Source organism: Drosophila erecta, unplaced genomic scaffold (assembly GCF_003286155.1).
Source record: "Drosophila erecta strain 14021-0224.00,06,07 unplaced genomic scaffold, DereRS2 tig00000092-arrow-pilon, whole genome shotgun sequence".
In the NCBI taxonomy this organism is placed as follows: domain Eukaryota; kingdom Metazoa; phylum Arthropoda; class Insecta; order Diptera; family Drosophilidae; genus Drosophila; species Drosophila erecta.
In genome coordinates this window covers 6,931,598-6,956,547 of record NW_020825207.1, presented here as the reverse complement: position 1 = coordinate 6,956,547, position 24,950 = coordinate 6,931,598, and the positions used below count along the sequence as shown (strand labels likewise).

Genomic DNA, 24,950 nt, shown 5'->3' with positions numbered 1-24,950 from the left:
TATTTGTACAACTCGCTAAGCTTCAAAGTAAATAATATTCGGCTGTTTAGGGGATAAAAGTGCGATGAAATGTGATCAATAATCAATTAAGGTGTTCAGCTGGCCATCCAATTGGCGCATGTAAGCTTTAAAATCGATGTTTCTTTGTGCAGAATGAAATCCAAATTGATTCACCAACAAAGAAGTAGATGTAATATCTTATCTAAATTTATTTGAACAGTGTTATCTTTTGTAAATATATGTTCTATACAATTTGATAAGCGCCAATTTCCCCAATAATATTCGTTCACTAGCGTTGGTGCTCACTGTACTGTCCCTCACTTGCCCTTCGCACAACTTCTGTTCTCCCTCTCTTCTGGCCGTAATTTATTTCTGCTCTTGTTTTCGCTCCTGTTTCTCTGGCTGCTGCTTTTGGTCGCTTTTGTTTTGTTATTCATTTGGCTTGTGCCAAATTCTGGTTGAACTTTTGAGGCTCCCAGAACAGCTGTGCGAAATGCCCGGGCCTCGAAGTTACACAGCGCTCTATCGTTCTGTTCTATCTCTCAGTTTTTCCGGGTTTTCTCCGACTGGTGTCCTGTCATTAACACTAGCAGCGACGTCGGCAGCGGATGATGCGGATTTAATGAGCAAATGATTAGCATTTTTATGTGCCCACCACACCGCCGCTCCCTTCTAAGCCGAAGAACTCCGAAAAGTCCCTCGAAGTGCGCAGTGATAATGGGGTGCCTGCCTTCTGGTAAGCTGGGAAAACTTAATAGTTGGCACTTCCCCCCTATTTTCACTGCCGCCCCCTTTTGTCTGTCGCTGCACTGATAAGAGAAGGTGATAAAGGGCTTCAACTGTGGGGGCAAACGTGGGGGACACGTGCAACGGATTGTGGCACAGAAATGAAGTTCCCGGGCGAAAGCCTTTAAGCGGGTCCAAATTAATGATCCCAACGCAGATTTATGACCAACCAGATAAAGGGAATTGGGAAAAGTGTAAAAGAAATCGGAGGAAACTTGCAAAAAAAATTTAAATAAAGTCTACAATTGCATTAAGTTATGTGGAAGTTGTACTTATTTCGTGCAATATTTTACCAATATAAATTATTTCCTTTACTTTGAAGTACAACTTTTTCCAATTCAATCAATTTAATTTATTTTGTTTACTTTGAAGTACAACTTAAGTCTTTTAAATCTAGTAACTGCATTGGGAGACCTAGTCTGTGGGAGACCTTTTGTGCACAAAATTAGCAAATTTCCAAAGCATTTTCCCAGATAAATGCTTCAAATCCTTGGTCCACATTCAGGCAATGCAATGAAGGAAAATGTTTGGGAAAAGCCAATCGCATTACCCCGCTTTAACCCCCCCTGGAAAATCTGTTGAAAGCAAAGTTTGAACTTCTGACGGCCGAACGAACAATGGGAGCCAATGGACGTGGCCGAGCCCAAGACTCTGATTTCGCCTGCATCCTGTCCACACTCGCAAATGAAATTAACTTTGGTTCCCCGCGCCTTTGTCGCCCTGCGATTTACACTGCATAATGCAATTAAAAATGGAAAAAAAAAATGTCGAACGGAAAAATACGATTTTCCTTTTGCTTCACCACAAGGGGGGGAAAAAACGAGTGAGCAGAAGAAAAAAATCAATAAGAGCATGGGGCGTGTAAAAAAAGAATCTGCCACCACAATGCGGCACATCAGCAGATGGGATGGGCTGTGGGAAAGTCGGCGAGGAAAATCAATCTGGCACAAGGATAAAACTACACGTACGGGCACTAAATGTGCCCCACATATTATAGATACGATGCAAGGGACACATGTCCTAAAAACGCAGTATGCAAAACTTTTTGTGGGTCGCATTTTGGGCGTGAATCAGGTGTGATATTTGAAGTGGAAAGTATGCCTCCTGAATAATTCAGATGAATGTATTGTGATTACTATTGATATTTGGTATTTGAATGAAATATGCAGTAGAGGCAAATTGATTTTAATCGTATTTTCATTGCTTTTATCAAAAATATCCTAGTTTTGTTTGTATTTTCCGGAGCTTAATCATGTTGAAACAACGAAATTGCAAGACTGCTACAGTGATTCAGGGTAATTGAAAACAGCATTGACACAATAAAAAAGATTTAAATTTCACAACTTCCACTTTTTTGCCAGCATATATAAAGATATAAATATAGAGATATATTTCCAGCCAATCATAATGAAGTACATAAATAATTCAGTTGCAGATTAAGCCACTTGTAAACCATGCTGAATTTTTATCTATGAGTGCTTAAAAGAATTTCGCGACAATGATTCACTACATTCACTTCAAGTAAATTCAGCTGAGCCAAGTTAGGGTTTTGATTCTGTGGTGGTAAGATAAGCAGCCTCAAGGAAATGCCTATTAATATTCCCCAGCTATATATTATATTTCCGAACAACTCTTTATTTCATTTGCAAATTGTATAATTGTTTGTTCTGCGGGGGAGTTTCGCTTGATAATTCAGCGCAAGTTTTGCAATAATCTGCCACGCGCGTTTCCTCTGCGGCTTTGAGTCAAGGCCAACTGGTGCAAGTCGATATTATCGGTTCATTGCCAAGAAAAATGGGGGGAAACTGGCGGGGGAATAAGTGGGTGTGGAAATGGGATACTTGTGCAAACAAGATTGTTTAACGAAGTCCTCTCTTCCAGAGATTTTATGCTAATATCGGCCATGCTGCTGAAATTTATGCTGAAAAATCATTTTTTACTTTGATGTTGTTTTCAGTGGGTATGAGTTTGAAGAGGTAGTAAAATTAAATTTGTATAACTAAAATATATTATATATCGAGATATATGGAGATCAAGAAAACGACTCTGCACGTACTAGACAATAAATTCCTCATATCCAAGATAAAATATCCAATTAGCCCAAAATGTATTTCAGTGCCCCCACACTTGATTGTTCGAAACCCTTCGAGTGATTTGTGAAATTATTAAGGTAATCATAGTCAAATCAAACCGTCATTACCATGGCTAAGACCGAAACAAAAGCCAAAGCATATGGCTGCCCATTCGAGGGAGGAAAGCGAAATCGCCTGCAATTGTGGTAAATCAACATTTTCGTTAGCAGACGATGGCATTTTCTTTTTGTCTTGGCTGAGCCTTGGCACGACATTCATGGGCTTATTGTGGGTTGAGATGAGGGGCATGAGGGGCGGTGTCGCCGGTGCAATAAATAAGTTTTGGCCAACAAAAATAGGAAGAGTAGAAGCCAAGAACGTGCCAAAGTTGAACAAATAAAGAGCTGGATCGACGGGGGGAGGGGGCATTATGAGCACGGGGATTAACAAAGAAGAAAGTTGAATTATGAAGAAAGTTGCGCCAGAACTTTCTCATCTGTGAATTCAATTAAAGTTTGGCTCCCAGCTAAAGCCAGTTAATTTGTAATAATTCCTGCAATCAAATTAAAATGGAATTTTCAGCGATTCAAACGGGCCAGAACACACAGCGACTTAATCTGTCAAGTGGTTCATGATGAATTATGAATTAAAATTATAATAAAGTTCCCCTCGAATAAATCCAGCTGAAAGCTTGGTGCAAAAAGCAAGCGTAATAAAAACCATAAACAAGAAATTTCTTCAATCGGAACTGCCTTTCCTCTTCACTAAAAAAAAAACAAAAAGCGACGCAGCTGGCAAAAAAAACTTTATTGTTTCCGCTTCTTAAATGCAACTAAATTACGCTAATTGCTGTTGGCCAAGAGCACTGGAATAAGGCATAAAACAAAGCGAAATGGCCAAGAAATGTGCAAGGGAAAAACAACAGAAAAGTGCGAGATGAGTAGAAAAGTAATACTGAAACTATGGCTTATGTAAGTCTGGCCGTGATTTTTCCCGCGCAGAAACTTTTCTTTAGAAAGCGCCGCCGTTGAAACAAAATAAAATTAAATGCTAAAAGTGAACCTTCCCCAAACTGAACAGCACTTTAATGTCCAAAACAAAAAACATAAAAAAAAAAATGCTCAAAGAAATTGAATGAAATGGAAATCAAAAAGAAATCAATGGACAAAATGAAAGTGAGGAATTTGTTTTTGGGTGTGCCTTGACCGCTCTTCAATTTCTCATTTCCAAAGCTTTTTTCTGTGTCAAAGCTGGTTCCCTTGTGAGGATAACGACACTACATCAAAACATAGGTAATCAATAATTAATTTTTAATGCGACGCCCCTAAAAAAAGTTGCAAAAAGAGTGATGGCGACGGAGAAAAATTGTCTTAAATGCTCTATAAGCTGAGCAGCATTTGTCAAAAATATTTGGCAAACCGAGTGCTTAAAAAAAAGAGTACAACAAAATTAGTCCATTAACACTAGACTACAAGGCTGAGGCTATCAGTAAAATGGCAAAAAAATAGCTAATTTGATGCCATATTTTGAGCCGTCTGAAGTAATTTATGTTTCAAATGAGATGAAGTAAGTAGAGGATCTCCATAATACCTAACCTGTAAGATAAAATGGAAGGCATATTTTTGTTGCCGCTTCTTCTCGAGTTCAGCAAGCTTGTAGCTCAGTGTTACTTATGCAGGGCTTTGGCGACAAACGGTCGCAATCCATCCAGCAATCAATCAATCAAAGGAACGGATCGATCAAGAGCCTCCACCGCCGACTGATAGATGCAAAGATAGTGGCCAAGTTGACTGCCACAGAGTAGCGTCTCAAAGAAATTTAATAAAAGCTCCAACAGGGCTTCCGTGTTCTATGAAGAGTGGAAAACTGAGGAGGCAGTCTATGCTCCAAACGATTTTTTCCTGAGCTTCGCACGGTGATTGAAAACCCGTTTGCTGCTGCCAATGGCCAGTCATAAGAAAGAAATACGTTAATAGAATTTTAACGGAGCGCGTTGCGAGAATCCGGCTGGCTCGCGGAAACCGTCGAGGCCCAGAAGAACGCCCAGAAGGGCGTGGCGGTTGGAGCAACAGTTAGGTAACTGTAATCAATCAGAGCAGCCTAGGCTAATTGGCTGGGGTGATCAAGGGGGGAGGGGGCCCAAGAGCTGCGAGACTTAATTAAACGCAAAAAAGGCCGCAAGGCGCAAGGCATTTACAATTTTCACAAAATTTAAACAACAGCAAATTGCGTAATTTGCCTCAGCTGCATGGCTAATAAACTGTAATGAATGGGCGTTGCAGACCAGTGAAGGCAGGGGGCGTGGTTGTGTACATATTTGTGGATTTATGCGATTTTCATTAGATCTACACAGCGAAATGAGCTGCGGAAATATTTGAATTATTTACAATTTAATGAGATGCCAGGTTTGAATTGGCATTATAGGATTAGAGTTTTTAATTTCAATTTTATTATATTTTTCTGGCCGTATTTATTTATTTTTTATTCGTTTTATTTATTTATCAATACAGCAAATTGGCTAGTTTGACCTGTTAGTTCAAGTGGAAAATATTATGAACTTTTCCCTTTGCACTTGTCCATGTTTTGGCAGCTCATTTAACAATTTGCCCATTCTGGACTTGACAATTTCGAACTGTAATCGATTTCCATAAAATATGAAAACGAATCCTGCGCTCATCTACGCTGATACAAATACAGATACAGATACATATACAGATAGAAACGCACATATTTCCACATTTAAATGCAAATCACGTCGATGGTCCGGGCTGTTTTTGTTGTAGCCGGAGTTTTTGTGTTTGTGTGCTCATAGCCTTGGCAATTTGAGCGAACGTATATGGCCAACAACAAGATGTACACATTAAGATACAAGATACATAAACACATTTGCCCTGTATCCATGTGGGAGTCTTTTAGCGTGTTAGTTGTTCTGGCATTTCTTTTTTTTGTTTTGTTTTTGTTTTTGTCGTGTGATAGGAGAAAAAGAAAAAGTTGATTATGTGACTGAAAAAGATTTTTTTATGAGGACAAGGCGTGGTTCTGCTGTGTGAACAACATCCTGTTGTGAAAAAATACCTTTTGAATCCTATCTTTATGGATCTAGAAATAAAAACGAATGGTAAACCATTAAAATAAAAGAGGTGTTGAGAAATAATATGTACAATATCCTTGACAATAGAAATTTGGTTTGCAATTATTCATCAAAGGTCTTAAATTATAAAAACTTTGATAATTATTCATAGGTCCTTCAACTTTAATTGGAACCAATAAGCTTAGTCATATTCGTATGAGTTACAGCTTTTACGACTCATTTATGAACACACTTTAAATCCTTTATCGGTCGTCACTTTATCGCAATTATGGGCTTTTACCAAATATGTATAAATACCCGCGTCGACAATTTTTTAAGAACGCAAAAGAGTAAGCAACATTTTCTAATCGTCGCAATAAGGAAGACAAAAACCCAAGAATCTTTGGACAAGTGGCACATCAAACAAAAGCGCCAAAAATGAATGAATGGTATAAAAAAAATGTGGAAGGGAGAGAGGAGGGCAAACAAAAACGAAACGAAAAACGTAGATCAAATATTTGCCAAGCGGTTTTCTGTGATAAAAGGCACCAACAGCACAGGCATACATTCATGAATACAGGCAAGTGTGGTATTCATGTAAATTCTCTACCTACGAATTGAGAATCATTGATATTAATTATGCCTTTAAGGTTCACTCTGTGGCTCTTGTTTCTCTCGTTTTCAAATTAACAAACCTATAATTCGAACGAACTGAAATAGAAGCCGAGAAACAAAACAAATAAAGCCCAAACCAGCTCTATACGTTTAAAGTACTTACAAACAAGTAATAGGAGAAGCTTTGAAGCCTGGAAATTAGTTAGAAGAGTCGGGTTTTGTGTTGGGAAAAACGTTGTTTACTTATAAATGAAATCAACATGCCCCATAAAATGCCCCTGACATGTGGCCAAAAACAGCATCGAAACTTCGAATCCAAACTGTGTGTATATTTTGGCCAGATTGGACCCACATGGCCAGCTAGCTGTCAGTCCAACTTTTGGCCATTTATCGAGTTTTGTGGGTGTCCAAGCTGCGCTTTTTTGGGTTTGGTGAGTTGCCAAATCAAAATAATGTCGACAATTAATTTTTCATAAATAATTATGAAATAGGTTTTTGGGAAACATTGATTGACAAACGATGGGACACTTGATGGATGTTTGGCTGTTTGACATGAACGCTGCTTTTGAAGGAGTTTCGCCGTATCATTTCGGTTGGGAAATCGAACTCTAATCATAACAATTAACACGAAAAATGTGTTAGCCACGAAACGGGCTGCTTGGTCAACTTTCCTAAAGGTCGGTAACCGGTTTTTGGTAGTAGAGGTGTTAGTGGTTTTTTTTTCTCCATAACTGCCTAACGAATTTCAAGAGTCTCTTGAGTCTGGGCCAACATTCTTGGTAAGCCTTTCTCTGCCTCCGTTTTCTGTACATTTCACTGGGGGAACGCATTATAAAACCGCTTTTAGCTTAGCGCCAACGTTACGTATCCGTTAGCACTCAATAATCATTTTCTTGTGCGGCAAGTGCTTCGATTGCGGCCAAAAGAGTCAATTTAATTTTCGGCAAAAGAAAGTTGAATGAACGGCAAGAAGGTCGTTCGTAATGCACTCAAATTTTATTCACCATCACATCAGTAGGGCCGCATAAAGTTTGTGCAAATTAATTGAATCAATGTCAATCAGTGGAGCTTGGAATTGCTTTTTCGGTTCAATCAAGATTAATGTTTGGGAATTCGCTTTTTGGTTTAATAATTTATGTGGGAATTTCGCCTGGTCGAAGCTGAAAGACAACGAAGTGTGTTTGAGAGCAAAATATGGAAACTGCACAATCTGGTCATGATATATTAAAATATTTCGTTGGATTATTTTCGGCATTTTCGGAATTTTCGGGCTTATTGCATTCTATGCAACCAGCGCGTTTTATTTTATTTAAATCATTTTAATGTGAATGTTGGTTTGCGAACCTCAAACCACTTTCTAAATATAACAATTTCATTTAATTTTAACTTTAATTGGCATTCACCCATCGCAATGCATTTCTTGGCTCTAGTATTTATTTTTTATCTGCGTTTTCCCACTTTAAATATTCCAGTATAAATCTCACGCTGCTCAACCTGATATTTGATGAATTTTCCTGGTTTTTCTCTTTCAACTCCGTTTATTGAATTCATTTCTAACCCTACCCCATCTGCCATCTTTTTCAGTTTTTTCCTCTTTGCCACCTGTCACTCTCGAATTCTGTTTTTGTGCATTTCTTGTTTATTTCTTATGGCTTATTTGCATACCGTGCACATTTCGATGGCTCGACCAAGTTTTTCCTGCTTTTGCATTCGAATTTAAGAGCCACAAAAAGACGAACGTCTCATGTCTATACTCTGCCCGATGGGAATTATAAGTTTAAGCGAGCGGAATGACAAGCCGAAAACTTAATATCGAAGGAGAGATATCGAGACCTCAAGGAAATTAAAACTTATTCCTTTTTTGTGGCTCTTTAGGGCATCTTGGATTCGCTAAACTTGTTTTTCTGCCGCTTTTTTGTTCGACTGCTTTTGTTGCACGGCTTTTGATGGCTCAGCATTTACATTTCGTTTTGAATTGGAATTCATTTTAGTATTTTATTTATTTTCTTGTCGTATTTCCCCTTTGTGTTTGATTTATTTTCAAACTGCGCTTTTCATAAGCCAACAAACAAGTCGCTGATTGGCGGCCCTGAAAACCAAAAAAAAAAAAAAAAAACAGAAATGGAAGGAGGATGGGGCGGCTGGGGCCCTTTGAAGTGTTTGTTGTTTGTCATCTTCAGGGTTTCGATAAGGATTATTGTATAATTCACTGACAAATAGTTCATTGGAATCCTAATTGAATGCACTGATGCATTATTTATTGCTTACTAATTTATTCCAACCGAATTGGGATGTGATGCAAGCTCAAACACCACCAGAAGTGCAAGTTTTGCAAATTAATTGAAATTGAATTTACTGGAGTTGCTTGTAATTATGTTAATTAGGCAAAATTCACCGCACACATAATACATTCGCTGGTGTGTGTGGCTTTCAGTTTAAATGACAGCTCAGATACAAGTCTAAAAGTTTAGTCGTCAACTTTGAAAAGTTGCTGCGAAACCCAGGAGAATAAGCCCAGTTGAAAATAATTATACACATGGTGGAAATGCCTGGCTCCAGAGCGGCGATCCCGCCGAGGTTCTTCTCTCCAGATGATGGGCGTTAAATGAGAAAAATCCGAGGAGATAAATGTGGAAAATAATAAATGATATTTGGGGCGGGGTGGCCAACATCCGGAGGCCCTTAACCTTTTGAAGTGCACGCGGGGCCAAGTAAACGATTCACTATTGCATCGTTTTCTCACAGGTTCTTGGGAAAGTGTTCCTCTTTAGTATCTTAAATTGAATGTAGGTGAAACAAATGGCCACAGGCATCTATAACCAAATGAGTTTTCGTGCTCCATTAATCATTTTTATGGCTTACCAATTATCGGAGATTTTCGAAATGTTAATAGTATAAATAATAATTAAATTTGCTTATTTCATGAATGCTTAATGTTACTTGGAAGTTATTGAATTAAAATAAAGTCACGTAGAACATAGCCTCATCAAAGACTAGAAAGTTACTTGCCGTATTTCACAGAACGAAAAGTTCCAGATACCTTCTTCATCCAGCAAAGGCATCGCCTTTGTAAGCCTCCATTAATTTTATTGGTGCAAACCAATTGCAAGATATATCACCTTAATAATTGTCAGAGGCAAAAGGCAACATTTTGCAATTAACACGCCGCATGCTTGTTGAAAGCGCTTCACTTTGGCCGGGACGCCTGTGGCGGGATGCAGATATTCCGATTCAGATAGCCAGATACTCAGATACGGTTTACGGCCGCTGTTGCAGTTGCAGTTGTAGATACAGATACAGAAAATCTCTGCATGATTCTCCGCCGAGACATTGACTCCAATTGAGCAATGCGAAGCGGGCGGCAAAGTGGGGGCAACTCGCTCGAGTTAAGTCATGTGTGGGCTTCATTTACAACTCACTCAACTTTTGTTTTGGATGCTGGATGCTGCGGGGAATTGGAACTGGGCATGGATTGGGGACTGGGCTGGGGATTGGGCATGGTTTTGGAACTGGAACTGGAGTTTCGCCCACGAAGTGCAGAGCGTTGCGAACCGCTTCTCCGCTTCTCCTCTTCTACTTCGCTGAAGTGCTCTGAAGTGTCGACATGGAGTCTGACAATTGCAAAAGTTGTTTATGACTAAAAAAAAATGTATTAAATGTACGAGTGTTTTTTTAAGCATTGGTGTTGTGGCTCTGACATAAAGCGAAAGATTGTGCGCCCGAACACTCTTGATTGCACTTTATATGCATATTGAAGCATGCTCAGTGGCCAGCCCACTGCGTTTGATGCTCAAGTTCAGCGATAAGGTTGCTCAACTATGTGCTCAACTAATTTCCACGCAAACATAAACACCGACATCAAACCGAACTTGCTGCTCAAAGGGCCTGAGCAGCTAAATATTATTTATATAAATTAGCGCAGCAAGCTAGATGCTGCTGATGATAATGCCGATGCCGATGTTGATGTTGATGTTGATGCTACATTGCGCCCCTGGCAAAGTGGAGTGAAATAAGGCGATGTAAGGCAGAGCAAACGATGCAATTTTATGCGCAGACGCCTAAATTGAAAGCGACGCGTAGCGGACGCAGCAGCACTCAACGAGGCGTTCTATATTTACACTGAGAAAAATTTTGCAAAACTAAATTGGAGAGTAGACGCTAAAAAAAATAGCGTCTGAGAGTAGCGTCGTAGAGGTGAGACAATGAAATAAAGTGTTTCAAAAGGGAAGACTTATTAATCTTAAAAAATAATAATATCATAATACAATAATTCAAATTTAAATCTAAAAAAACCAAAGGATATCTGTCTGTGCAAAGTCAGCGAAGGCTTTGCAGTTTGAGAGCAACTGTGCGTGCTCTTTCACTTCGCTGCATCCCCCTCAACCCCCTCCCCACCACTTGCGGGGCAGCCTCTAGGGTCATTAACATGCCCGGCAGGAAAAAAGCAGAAAAAGCAAACAGGAGAGGCACATAGGCACATAGGCACAGAGAATGAAAAGTAGACGAGACAAAGCCAAATCTAGATGTGGGGAAAATGAGGGGCAAAAGTTGGAGTCGGAGCCGCAAAAGAGAATGCAACCAGAAAAAAAAAAGAAAAAAGCAAGCGACGCGACCCTGGAGCAACAAAGCGCGTCTGCATTTGTGGGTGGTGCTGCTGGTGTCAGTGGTGTGCGGTGGGGAGTTGGTGGTGCGGTGCAGCAGTGCAGCGGTGCAGCGGTGGTTGTCGGATCCCTTTGGGGCCCCAAGGTGCCGGGAGTTTGCCTATGCCTATTTTCCAACTGTTTGTTGTACGTGCCGCGTCTCCCATTGCCACTCGGCGGTTAAAAAAGGGGGACAAATGGGGAGATATAATCCTGAAAGTTGGGGCACACCATGGGCAAATCCTGCTGAAGAATGAAGGCAACTGAAAGGGGTTGGCAATTAAAACTAAAATTAGAATCAGTCGTATATCAAAGGAAACATATATTTATTGGTTGCAAGCATTGAATAGAATTTTATAGAAAGTTTATCATCTGATGCTCTTTATGTTTTTTATAGGAGACTTGTAGCAATAAAGAATAAGTTTAAAAACGTGAGCCAGAGAAAAGGAACAATATGAAATCAAATATCTGTGAAATTGGCTTTTTGTTAGATAAACTGATAGCGAATAATGGTAGTTTTTAATAAGTCTCACAACACAAATTTTGAATTATTCAACAGTTGAAAACTTTGTTTACTTGGCCACATCCCTAATTACAGACCAACTGAATTATCTCTTTGCGAAACTTGTTCACTAATCGTTTTTGTCTATCCGTTTCTCTTTGCAGGTAATTAAATGGTAATTTTTCATCGATTTCATGGCTTATTTAGCGAAGTAAGCCAGCTCGCAGTTCGGATGATGGCTCATAATCGACTCGACTTGACTGGAAATGCGGCGAAGGCAAATAAGGCTCATTAATTTAAGCCAAAGACAACAGAAATCTGCTCCTTTGTTTGCAAATTTTCGTTGGGTTCTGGGTTCTGCGAAACATGAGAACGCATATTGTTAGGATAAGGTTTATAAATAGTTATGACTGCCCAAGTGCCCAAGTGAATGAACTTTGCCGGCTATTGTGTTACTTTTACTTGGCCCGACACTTTCGCAGGCCATGAAAGAAACACATTTCCTGTTCCTAATACTCGGCTGACATGCAACAATTTTCAGCCTTTTCATTTAGGCCCCAACAGAATGGAGAGAACTATTAAGTCCGATTGCCAACTTTCACTGATAATGCCAGCAATTATGTATTGCTCCAGTTGATGGCATCACTCTTTTTACCCACATCATCTTTCGTTGTAATGACATAATTATGTTGGCTTTTCAGGGGTCATTCTAGAGGTCAAACACGTGTCTACCTCGTCATCCTTCAATTAGCAGTCAGTGTGAAAGGTGACACGAACGTGTTAAGTTGTCTGGTAAACGCTGGAAAATAGCCCATCTGCAGACCCTTTGATTTGAGTCCAGAATTAGCATTTTCCCCCGGCTTGAGAAACAATCTTGAACCCAAACAATGAAGACGAATTTGTACAGTTTCTGCTTGGCTGATTCCGGCCAACAGATCCCACCGAAAACCAGCCACTCAACAAGGGTCTAATGGCTTTTAAAAGTGACCAAAATTTGGCATGTGCCCCGCGTAAACTGGCTAAATTAAACGCGGACGCTTGGCTAAGGGGTGGGCCAACTCAAATTGGGTAAACATTGTGGAATGGAGTTGTATTGAGGCTTTTGGGGCATGTCGAAAAATGCATTAGCCGAGAATCGAGTGCATACCGGTGATGATGGGGAAAGGGTTAACATAAACGATGGAAGCATCTACAATTTCGTTGATTCGGTAAAGAGTGATAATCGTTTAACCTAATTGAATTGATTTAGGGGAAGTAATAATAAGAGAAGCAAACAAGACACACAGAAATGCAAGTAAATAAGAGGAATTATATCAGGAATAAACGAAAAAGTGGAATATATTTACATTTCCCTTGAAATACAAATACATAACAATTAAGTGCTTATTTGAATTTTAATTGTATGTTTTTGTAGGGTTTTTATCTTCATTTTACTTTTAATTTTGTATTCTTTTTTTATACATGCACAAAAATCACATTTGAATAAATTCGCGTTGCTCGGTGAATCAGATATATTTATTTATTGCTGAACTGGTAATCAACTCAGTACAAATTGAATGTATTTGTATCCAAATATATTTTCAGGATGAATTGTTTAATTACTTGCAAACTTTATATCGAATTTAAGTTTTAGACTCTTAATTTATTACTCATCATTGGCTTTAACCAGTTTAAAATCGAAATCGTATCTAAACGTTATTTATGCTAACAGATTTTATTTTAGCCCGTTTCAGACATAGTTTCCATCGGTTTTATTAGTCCGCAGCAAAATGTTATGACTATCAAACAATAGAACCTGCTGAGAATTGTAATTAACCCGATATGCTTTCAATTATATTGGCCATTAAAGAAAATGACATTCCACAGATTCCATTTGCACCAAAAGCCTAAAATGTGGAAACCGCTTTGAACCAGTTTTCAATTGAGTGCAAATAAAAGCGAAATTATTGACAAAAGCTGAAAGTGAGCTCAGTTCTGCTGATGTCAACAGAGCAGCTACTTAAGCTACTTTTTTTCTTTGTTTACTCGAATCGTTTCAACGATCGCTTAGCCCTATTCACAGTGCACTGATTTATGAATTCGAGTCGAAAACGATGCGATCGCTTTTGTCGCCGGCATTTTTGGCACTAATTTGACAAGGTCGTCGTCTCACTGGGCTTTTGTAGTCTTGGCTTGAAGAAATCACGACCCAAACACGTTTGAAGTGATTTCGGCTGGCCCCTTTAGTGTTTTTTTTGTGTCTTTTTATGTATTTTGTTTATTTTGCATTTTGAGTGGTCCAAGTCGTCAGCTCATTTCGCAGATATTTGCATACACATTTGACGGCGGGGTGGGGTGCGAAATAGCTGCCGTGAAATGTTGTCATTCATATTAATTTAGTGGGTCACCCGGCGGTGGTGACCCCGATCGTGCGGATTTCCTGTTAGAAAGGCTCTGACTGCCTGACTATTCCCCCCTAATAAATCGCATCTCTTTTAAGTGGGCAATGAATAGTCAAATTCGGCTTCGTGACTAAAGATGGCAGACAATTAACCCTAGAGCACCGAACTATCCCCACTCACCCACCTGCTGTGACCACCAGTTCGCTTTTGAACTTTCATTCCTTTTGGATTATGCAAGTGGATGGGATGGGGATGAGGATTTCTGCCCAGATAAGAGCTGGCGAAGGCAGAGCTAATTAAATTATAAGCCAAGTCTGACTCTGACCCAAGATGAGCTGTACCAGGGAATGGGGTCACCAGAAGGTGGCCCCACCCCCCATTTTCCACCGAGAGTGGTTAAATAATATCCAAATGGATGCTTTCGGTGTTTGCCGTTCGTGTTGCTGGTGTTGATTTGGCCATAAATTTTGTTTGCCTTTGACGCCGAAATCGACGACCACAGCCGAAAAACATTCACGGAGAGATGAGGTAATGCAGCCAAATAACTCTTGAGTTACAGTGGGATTAAATTGACCAGTCCACCCGAGAAGCCAAATCCACTTAAACTATTTTTACGGCATTTTTGTGCTGCCGCCACTATTGCGGCTTATGTATCGATATTTAATATGGCCTAAAGGCCTTTTTCACGGTCTTTGCATCTTTTGAATTTTGAGTTTTATTACTTCCCGCTTTTAAATACTGAGTAATTTAATAAGTTATTGCGTGATCATTAGTATGAGTTTTTTTTACTATTAATACAAGTTTCAAAAGATTGCGAAATAATTACAGTTTAAGGTGATTTTTAACTGCGGTCGTGACAAAGATATTACTTCTTTGTATATAACGTGCGGAGTTCCAATATCTACCCCAATTTTGGCCGTCGTAACAGCCATTAATAACATTAAATAACATTAAACGTTATTTAAATGTTTATTGTATTTGAAAGTTTAATGTGACAAATAATGGGTTTTTAAAAAAGAGAAGAATTATTGTAAGGAACTATTGTAAAATGAACTTTAATCTATTAAGCCGGTTAACAAATATTTAGTGTTGCAACTTTTCATCATGTTTAAACAGCCCGCTGCACTCTATATATAACATACATAAAACTTCGAAACTAATGAGTTTCCCGGACTATGTCGTCCGGCTGTTTTGTGCTCCTCATTGGGACAGGACACCCACTGTGCCACATGGAGCAGTTGCTGGACGCAAACATGAATTATGCGTAGACATCTCGCGGGTTGGTTAGCTCACCACCCACTCCCTTTTCCCCGCTTTTGGGCCTGTCATCGGGCGTTGTCAACGAAATGTTTGTGGCCCGAAGGCAACTTGCGGCCAAGTGACGGCGGCATCATTTCAATTGCGTTTTATGGCCATAAATAAGCCCAGCGGCGGCTGACAGATTTTTGGGCCAGAGGCAGCAACGTGGCTAACAAGGAAAATGGGAAAAACTACGAGTGCATGCAGACGATTTGCTGGCAAGTCGTGATCACACTTGACTACCAATTACCTGAGCTCATCAAATCGAATGGTGAGTTCCACCGGCCAAGTTAATAATCTCATCAGCCGGCGACGCTGGCTGTGAGATCGAGAATATTCTGCACTGGCCAATTTGCATAGGCAACAATGCTAAATGGGCTGTAATGACGGCCGGCCAGGCAATTCAATTAATTAGCCCCACCAAGAGCGCTTAGTAATTCCCTTCATTTTCATTTCCCCACCTCCGTTGGTTTTTCTTGTTGCCACACGCGTGTGATGAACATTTCCGCCGTGGAAAGCGTCTGCTCCACTCAGTGTGTGTGTGTGAGCGTGTGTGCTTATGTGTGTGGTGCAATCAAAATTAATTAAGGCACAAAGAGAGGCGGCCAGATGCTTTGCATGGCTTTTCCTCCGACCTGCCACTTTTTATTGCCTTTACCGCAATGCTGCAACGCTGCACCAATTTCCATTGCACCTGCAGCAGCCACATTGCCGATGACGTTGTCTTTGCTTTTCTTCTTCATCTCGTCGTTTTCTCAGTTGCACTGCGGCAGGAACAGTGCCACCAACGAATGTGCATAATTAGAAGTGGTTACAAGTCCATGTGATCGCAGAATCAGTTAGCTGCATCGTTTGCTTGTCCAGCAATCAGCTGGCGAACTGACAACAGTCAATCAGAGGCTTTTTTCTCGTGGAAAACTGCTGCTGTAGCTCATCCAGTTGAGGGTGCATACATTAATTAGCCACGATTGCCTGTCATTGATGATCAAATATAGATACAGGAATTACAGGGTTTCGTATATTGTTCCCCTAGGAAAAATGGTTAAAACACTATGTGTATTACTACCCACAATGAATCGATAAAGACTGCTTATAAAAAGTGCAGCATGAGAACTCCTTCAAGAATATAGTTTATATTGACAGGCTTGAACTGTTATGCCTGCATTTTATTTACAAATCAGTTCTTGTTATTCTCACAGTTGTCTGGCGTTCCTTTCTACTTTGACCGGCGAAATTTCACAATTTATTTAGCCATGATGGGGAACATGAAATCTTAATTGCATTAATAAGCAAATGACTTCACGGGGTGCTTCGCCAGTTCCTCGGAGAACTTTCCCAGCATAATTCCCACCGAGAAGGGAAGCGCGAAGTTGCATCCTCGCCGGCAAAGTGAAATGCATAATGAGCATAATGTTGGCGCTGCACGACGCAGATTCGGTTGCAGATACAATTGGCAGTGAGATTTAGATAGCAGATACGGATGATAATGATAATGTCGAGCCGCAGAGACGACATCCGAGCGCAAGTGACTGAGAACAGACGGGGAGAAATTTGAGAAACGTGAGCAGTAATTAAATGCAAAACTCGATGCTCGAAGCGCAAGAAGGAGAACAGCGACAACGTCAACGATCCAAGATAATGCATAATTGCAGAAGACAAAAGGAAATGCCAGCGACTCATGAGCCGCGTTGCAGTTGCAGTTGCAGAGTAGCATGCAAAATATGAGAAGAATATCTAATGCCGTGCCACCGCATTCTCCATATAGTCGTAAAATGGTAGAATGGTTGTAGTCCGCCAACTGCCACATCCATCCTTTGCTGGCTCAAAACGGCGTTCAAATTAATGGCCAAGTTTCACATGGGGCAGCAAGAAGCTTAGATGCCAACACAATTGCCAATGGAAATTGCAGTCATCTCACATGTGCCGCTCTGTGAATGTGTGAGTGTGTGAGTGTGTGAGTGTGGATATGTGAGTGTGTCTTCGTTTGTTTGCGAAAGTTGAGTACAAGATACAAGTGGTTAGATACAAACTAGAACAGCAACTGTTTGGGTACGATGGAGACTTGTGTTTATCAGTTACGATAGGGAAATACCCTCAATTTAATTGTTTTCAACGAACTTTTATTACGATACTATTTTTTGTGATATTTTATAGCTCGAAAATAGCAGTTTCTTACCCCATAAACAATTAACCAGATTTAATATCTGTGTACATATTTCGGTGCTATTATTTTTATATCTATTGGAATATTTATTGGAACTATATCTTTTTCATGACGGCCAAGCAATGCTATGTAACCAACTCATTGGTTATGCGAACCATACCCCTTTATAGAGCATCAACAAGAATAAGTTCTTGTAACGAAGATGAGTTGGAAAGAGTGACTTGCGGGCTTCGTTTTCGCTCATGCTAGAATACGGACTCGCAACACGGGGGCAAAAACAGAAGTTGCCACTGGGAAGTTAACTCCATGTCATTCACCAGCCAACGGAGGAATGTTCAAACAACATTCAATCAGAAATCGGCAAGAACAAGGCGGAGCAGATACCGCTGATACACGTTCACAGATGGAGATAATAAATTTACTGCCATTCTGCTTTGCAATTTATAAGGTTCGGTTCGCCCTAAAAAGCAGATACTGCCACTTATTTCACTTTCTAGCCACTACCACTTGCAAACACTATTCTCTTGGCCAAAACGCCTGCTGGTGTGCTCTGCTTTTTGTTTGGCTGCTGGGGGATGCAGTAAGTATGAAAGCAAAAAGCAAGAAACTTTATTTGGGTTAGCGATTGTTTAAAAATGCATAAGGATGTGAAACTTGGAGTAGCTGAAAGCGAACACAAGCCCGCAGGAGTTTGGCCAGAGGAGCTACAAAGACCCAAAGGCGAAAAGGGGGATTAGGGGGGGCTCTAGCAGCAAATGAAGCTAAAATTGCGGTGCAGAGAAAGAAATCTTTAATTCTGAGTTTTAATCGTCCACCCAATATAACATTATTTTTCTTTAAGTAGGTTGTGTTAGTTTTAAGAGGGTGATCTTTGGGGAGAAGCTATAATACCTAAAACCAGTGGTCAGATTTAGGTATATTTTCTTGCTGTGCAGTGAATGTGAATCTACACCACAAAATGGGAAAATCCAAGGAGCTGGCTTGAAAAGCTCTACGAAAACCCCAGAACAAGAAGTTGGCACACTTGCAATTTCAGTTAGATTTGTCTTAGCAGGTGTAGGGATTTTGGCACGTAAACTTTGGCCCCATAAAGCAGCTCTGGCTGGAATTTAATATGCAAATCAAGCGACGAGATTTGCGTTATTTAAATCAACTGAACCGCTCACCCACTCACTTGGCATTCACTGGCAAAAGTTTTTAAATTAAAAAATTATGGCTGGCCAAGTTAATGGCTTTCTCGGTCAGAAGGAAAAAAATATGAACGGCAGGTGGGTGCAGTTTTGCAATTTGAAAGAAGAGTGGGCGAAAGTGGTTCAAGTGGTTTTGTGATTGCGCATGTAAATGCAATTTCATTAAATTGAATATTTATCGGTTGTCATTGAGCAAATTGCAGGTAAATTGAGGTTTATCCTATCCACACCACTGCTAAATAATAGTAATGTGTGTGCAGTTATTCCGCCAAGATAATGGACTGAAATCATCATTAGCGGAGCTCAGGGTTATAAACATTGTATTCTAAATCGTAAATGTACGTATGTGTATATACATACATATGTGTATATTGCTTCTCTCCGACAAATTGTTAACTATTTTTGTGACTTCTAAGAATAATGCTCAATGAAAAGAACCGCTTGAGCCGGTTTCCAGGGAATTCTCGCCGCACAGAAGCCGTTTGATGAGCATAAATCTTGATATCGGAACATTATTAACGTCAATTAATTCTAACCGTTCGAAACGAAGGCCATCCATTAGGAGCTGGATGTTGGATTTCGAGGGGTTCAGGGAAAACTCACCTGGGATGGATGGATGGATGGGTAGCTAGCATTTCATGAGGAGACCCTCAACCTGTTTTTCATTTATTTATTCGCCCGCTTTTTTGTAATCGATACAAGTGGCTCTTCGGTCTGTGGTATTTGTACACATTTTCTGTATTTTCCTGGTGGCCCGCTGTTTTCCCTCTTTTTTCACGTTGTCGTCCCGCCTCACGATTTCCCAAATCCGATTATTATCAAGTCTCACGTGAGTGCATGCTTTGTTGCTGCTGCTTAGTTTTTTATTTTTACGTCTGCTCTCGAGCATTGTGCCTTTTACAGTTGCCTTCTGTGCTTCCTTGGAAAATTGCTTTGAACTTGAAAATTTCCCACGTGACGCGGTCAGAATCAATCTCAGCTTACGGCTTTTCTTTGGCCCTCTGTTCGTGTCACATGTGCCATGCAACACCACCCCTTGCGAATTTTCCGCAACAGTTTTCCCTGCACGGAAGGCAGCTGCACTTTGCATGTCATTCGGCTAACGGTCTCGTATTTTCCGCATATCCCCCGTTTATTTCTTGGCTTAAAGCCTTGCATGGTTTTTGTTGCATTTTCACACTGTTTTGTGGCAAGTGTCGATTGAATTTAATTGGATGGTTTTTTCGTGCATTTCATATCTGTCGCGGGGCTAAAAGGCACATTTTGAATTTTCCAATTCGTGGCCAATTTCTTTTATTGCTTTGTAATTTTTGTGGGAATTTAAGTTGGTTCCAAATTGGAGCTAAATGAAGGTAGTTAACGGTCATGCAATCTGCTTACTCCCATATGCGTTGTTAGCAATCTTCTAAATGCATTCCAACTATGAACGAATTAGCATTTAAATCTTCAGTTTGGCCATAATTGTTAAGGCGTTTTTTGTTTTGCAGTATAAAACTAAATAAATGTGCAACTGCGTTCCGAAGATTCCATTAGCACTTGTGTTGCTGTACACTTTCTGTACATTTCGTGCCATTTAGCAGATCTCGGCTGGTCTCTAGCCCATCCATTGCACGCTTTAGTGTGAGCCACTTGGAAAACCAAAACAAAGTGATTTTCGTGGTAAGCTCCCCAAAGCCCCCCTTTTGGCCAAAAGACCAGGTACAGTGGGCACTGTGTGCTGCTGCAGATGGCACTTAATTTGCGAGCACGTTTCATCAAGGGGAAGTGCATAGTTCGCGAGTCGTAAACTAGCTTTTTTACGATTGTTGCTCAGAACGAGACTTGGCCAAGACCGGTGGCAATTAAATATAAGTTAACACTTGACTGGGGGAGCTGACAGTTCATAGATGTCAAGTTCAGGGTTACTTCAAGGGCTCGGGAATTACCTGTCAGAGTCCAAAGACAAAGTGAGTAATTAATTTGCAAGCGTCCTAATCCATCAAATCTTCTGTTTCCCCTTTTAAAAAATTCATGGGAGTTGCGCTGGGCTCGAAGCGATTTTTCCTTTTGATTTAATGAGTTTTTTATTGCCTGCTCTCATAGGATTGAATTCTTTGTGCAATCGGTTCAATGAGCTCTGCGCTAATTAATGGTTCATTAAATCCGCACTTTGATTAGGGTTCCTTGGGTTTGCTTTAATTTAACAGTGGTTAATTACGGTTCTACATAAACGCTTTAGTTCAGCATGCATACTTAAATGAAATGAAATTAAATTTGTAAGGCTACAAGTTTTTCTTGCACTACTTTACTGCGATAGTGATTATAGTCATTTATAAACTATTTATAGACTTCATTGAAGTTTTAGTGCCTGCTACTTGAGTAGACACCGTTTGAAAATCCATTTATATGGCTTTGCATCATCCTCATCATAAGCCTACTACTGGGCTGTCATATGGTTTTTAATGATGATGAAATCTAAGCGGCTTAGGTTTTTAGAGAAACCCCAAATGCAAAAGGCTACCACTGCCAACTCTCAACTCAACTCCCAAGTGGCTGCGTAATCAAATGCATGTAATTTGAGTTTAATGAGTGTCAAAGTTATTAAAAATCATTTGCTCCGACCAGTTATGGTGGCTTTTTCAGCCAACGGCTTTGGCTTTGGCTTTCGGCCAGTCAGTGGGCCAGATTTTCGGTCCATGAAAGGCAGCAGCTAACGCAAACATTACAAAATGGTTTCGAGACATTTTTGGGTTCGTCATCGGGCTTAATTACTGGCCAACTCATTCTCCCGCCAACGATTCTGGTTAAATGAAATGTGTCAATAAATTCAAATGGCGGCATTCGAGCCGAGTCCAAAATTGAGTTATTAGAAGTAGGCCGCTAAACCGATGTGAGATCTTTTAATAAACTTGTTGGTTTTGGTATCCGAGACAGCAGCAACAAATATCAAAATAACAAACAATGATTACAGTCGACAGTGTCTGCCATAAGTTGTGCCACCAGTTTGCCGATACTCTGCGGAAAATCACATTTTAAAATTCTTGGAAAGCCAATTGTTTATATAACTTAATACACGTTTGGAGTTGCTGGATTTGATTTGTTTACTTAAAGACATGCCAGCGTTTCCAACGAAATTAGGGGAATTTGTTATGGCTAACAAACTATGAAATTGTAGATATTTCTGTCTTGATTCATACGTTTCGCAGTGGCTGCCAAACTCGATAATACATTTTAAATTCGCAATTGATATCCAAGTGTGCACCGAGTGACTTTTGGTTAATGGTTAATGGCTGGCGGGCAAACCATATACTTGGGCAGTCTAAAGCCTCGATTGCTGGGCTGTATTGGCTGTCTTGACTGTCTTGGTCTGGGCTCGAAATTGGCAAATGCAATTTTTATGCTCTGTGGCGTGGGCGTTGCACACCCACTACCCCATCACTTTCCCCAACTGCTCTTTCCCTACTCTGATATTGATTTGATTGTGTGCGTCTGCTACTCTCGGCTGCTCACATGGCGTATGATTGATGGCTCTGCGAGCACGAAGGAGCCGCAAACGATGGAGTAATCCTGCCTGAGCTGCTGCTGTGGCTGGATATATAAATTGCACTTATTGGGGGAATTGACAGAAAAAGTATATGCACGTTAAATACAAATTAATCAAGTGAAGATAGGTAGGGGTTAAAAAGAGGAAAATAATCGAGATAAAATGCCCAGTAACAGAGAGCCACTGAAAATAAAACCTTGTAGATATCCAGCTCAAACAATTTTGTTTTGAATGATTATGGTGCTTGCATTATTGTTCAGTGTAAGAATATACATAAATATTGCCCATTAATAACCAGTTTGTTTTAATTATTTAATTGCAGCCACAGTCACAGCCACCACATGTCTGGCCCTACAGTTTGAGCAGCACTGGGTTCTAAGCAGCGCGTGGGCAGAAGAGAGAGAGGGGGTAAGTTATGTGGCTCGTGTTACTTACAGCTAAACGCAAAACCCATAATTTGTTCCCCATTGAACGTATATGTATATGTATATCTTCTATCTTGGAGTCGTTACCTTTTTATGGCCGTGTTTCCATGTGTCCATCTGTAGACTTGTCGGTTGTCATTTGTTGTTTTGGTTTTCAAATTTGCACTGCATTCGGAAACCGGTCGAATCGGTTTTGTGGTGATCACAGCATTTGCATAAAGTTTTGTTCTGTTTTTCTCTTTAATCGGTGTGTCAGTGTGATTTTTCTCCTACCGCCGGATTTTAATTTATTTTCATTGATTGCACATATACAACTTTTGACTTAATGGCTCGCTGACGTAACTCGAGCTGCTGAAATTAGCAAAATAGTCGTAATACTCGCCTTATGGATTTCTTTGACTCTCTGCAGGATTTGCAGCAAATTGTGAAATGCTGCGATTTAATTAATCGATCTGTAAGTTGGGTTAATTTGCTATTGGGTTTACAATTTGTTAAAAAGCGCGGATGGGCGTCATAGGCTATTTTAGTTGGTGGGTAGTGGGAAATGAACACCTGCTAAAGACAAGTCAATTGAATTATTTTTCTGTAGTAATTTACTAGGCGAGTTTTTTTTTTTTTAAGTGACTTCTTGGTTTCATGTGATCTTTTGCCAAAAACTAGTTTGAAACCATGAACTAACAATTTATAACAAATAAACGCCAAAATGTCAATGCTTTATTTGCCATTCTTCTCGATTTATCTGATTATCAACTTCTGTTTCTGTTTTCTGGTTCAGAACAGGAAGTCGATGGCTGGCCACCTAGGTAAGTGGGTTCTGTGGTTTTTGGATGCTTCGGTTTCAGTTGATTCGATAGTAATTTGTTGCCGGTCCGTGGGCCTAGACAAAGGACTGATTGCCGGACTTGACTGACAGTTGGGGCAGCAAAGGGTTAAGGTAGTGGCCACACACAGTTACGCCCAAACTCAAGTTCGGGCTAATTTTGCCTTTGTATTAGCCAATTGTGGTGGCTCTTTCCCGTTTCCATCCTCGGTTTCTTTTAGCTTGCGATTTTTATTTCAGCTTCTGTTTGTTTGGCCAGCATAATGATGCCACTTGATTGAAAATGAACGTGACTGGAAAACAAGTTTCGGGGTTAAAGTTTTCTTCTTTTGCTTTCCGCTCTCGGTTCCTTTCGCCGCTCTGCGGTTTTTCCTACCAATTCAACTATTCGAATAAACAGAAAATAGCAAAATAAATTAGCCAGGCGATGCTCTCAGCCATGAACTTCTGTGACATGTTTTCCTGCCTCAGCTTTTTAACCGACTGAGGACGAGGAGCCATGCGAAATTGCATTTAGTGTTATTTAATTAAAGTTTTCTCTCCATCACCGCCGTCTACTTCGTTTGTTTGTGGTCCGGCGCCATTTTGTTGCATGCTTCCTAACAGAATTATGTGCGCGTTTCCGTTTCCGGCACATGCAACAATGCACCGAGTGCCGTCAGCGCGGAAAATGGCGTCTTCGATTTAGTTCGGAAACAGTGGAGCAACCAAAAAATGTGGTGAACTCTTAAATAAGTTACCCTCTTTTAAAATTGGAGGTAATAAAAACCGGAGCAGATGGCTGAAAAACATTCTAATCGTCGGAAAAATGTGCTTTCCCCAAATCCAATTCCATCCTTTATTAAATCCCATTTATTCCACTGTCCACAGCGCTGGGTGGTGGAAGAATAATAGTTTGCCATTATTAAGTTTTGTGCGGGTGTATTTTGCATGCACTTTGTTGATGCCGCCGCTTCTGATTTAGCTGCATCTGATTTTGCTGCAGTTTGCTGCTGTCGTTGCCAAGGCAAATTATTTACGGCGCGTACAACAACAGAGTGTGCCACAATAAGTAGCAACGCAAGGACCTGGTCCTGGCACCCTCCTCTCGTCCGTAAACCGAACACAAATCTCCACAAGATTGAGCGGCAAACCATTGCAATGACAAAAGTAATTTGCTTTTAAAGCAGCACCGACTGCAGCATCGTGCGAAGGCAATTTAAATATGCATGGGCCATTATGCATAAGCGATGCAGTTTCTCCATACTCGGATATATTTGTGCACAGAGGGAAAATTGCAGTATCAATATAGTCCTAGATGGAAGATGTAAATTACCGTCTCAATGTGGGTTATATGAAGTAGATCAGAATATTTAAGTCGAAATACACGTAGTATCAATTGGAATGCGGAATATGAAAGGAGCAGCCTTCAAAGATGACTACTTGCCTTGCAGTGTACTTGTACTTACGTGTGTGTGTCGTGT

At 40.3% G+C, this 24,950-nt stretch overlaps 1 protein-coding gene across 4 annotated transcripts in view; it reads left to right on the top strand.

The window, feature by feature from the left end:
- Window positions 1-24,950, top strand: part of LOC6549625 (SH3 and multiple ankyrin repeat domains protein 1) — a 63,062-nt gene that overhangs the window by 3,259 nt on the left and 34,853 nt on the right. For all 4 annotated transcript variants that reach the window (XM_026979847.1, XM_026979846.1, XM_015156910.2 and 1 more), the window contains exon 2: window positions 22,565-22,650. The gene's annotated coding sequence lies outside the window, so the exon portion shown is untranslated. The remainder of the gene's footprint in view (window positions 1-22,564; window positions 22,651-24,950) is intronic.